The sequence below is a fragment of the Priapulus caudatus genome, unplaced genomic scaffold, assembly GCF_000485595.1.
Source record: "Priapulus caudatus unplaced genomic scaffold, Priapulus_caudatus-5.0.1 Scaffold899, whole genome shotgun sequence".
Lineage (NCBI taxonomy): Eukaryota > Metazoa > Priapulida > Priapulimorpha > Priapulimorphida > Priapulidae > Priapulus > Priapulus caudatus.
The window spans coordinates 5,043-6,043 of record NW_014577960.1 but is presented as its reverse complement, the minus strand read 5'-3'; positions in this window follow the sequence as shown (position 1 = coordinate 6,043).

The window sequence follows — 1,001 nt, the reverse complement described above, 5'->3', positions numbered from 1 at the left end:
GAGAGTAATGAACGCCGCGGTGGAACATGTCAGGAAACCTCTCGCTGTGAAGAACTTACATGCAGTCTCATCGAGAGCCGTGACTACGAGCATGGGAGCGTCTCCCTCGTACGAGATATCATCACGTATCTCCGCCACCTTGTCCAGCCAGTCCTTACCTGCGAACACAGATCACGATATATACATGGTCAAGCGTGTGGTGAGGTGAGGGAGGGTTAGTATAGGGTCTTGTGTGTCTGTCTGTGTGGCTGCGTGTGTGCGTGCGTGTGTGCGTGCGTGCGTGCGTGCGTGCGTGTGTGTGTGCGTGCGTGTGCGCGCGTGTGTGTGCGTGCGTGCATCTGTATGATTACGTGTGTGGCGCGTGTGTGTTTGCGCGCGTGTGCGTGCATGCGTGTGTGTGTGCGCGCGCGTGTGTGCGTGCATGCATGCGTATGGTTACGCGTGTGGCGCGTGTGCGAGCGCGCGTGTGCGTGCATGCATGTGCGTGCATGCGTCTGTATGTGTGTGTGTGCGTGTATGCATCTGTATGGTTACGTGTGTGCGCGCGTGTGTGCATGTGCGTGCATGCATGTGTGTGCGCGCGTGTGCATGTGCGTGCATGCATGTGTGTGCGTGCGCGTGTGTGTGCGTGTATGCATCTGTATGGTTACGTGTGTGCGCGCGTGTGCGTGCGCGCGTGTGCGTGCATGCGTGCGTGCACTCACCAGCGAACTCTATCGGATGTATGAAGGCTTTGGCGTCGGACACTGGTGGCTGGTCGCTCCAGATTCGATCAACGAGGTTGTCTTTGATGGCGAAAAGACTCATGTCAGCCGACTCTAGGTTAGCCTGCAGCCCGTTCCAATACGCTGCAGCAATAACAACGTGGTGTTGAGAGATGCGGGGAGAGTGAGAGAGGGAAGAGAGAGAGAGAGAAGAGAGAGAAAGAGGAAAGAGAGAGAGAGGAAGAGAGAGAAGAGGAAGAGAGAGAGAGAGAGTAGGGAGAAAGAGGAAAGAGAGAG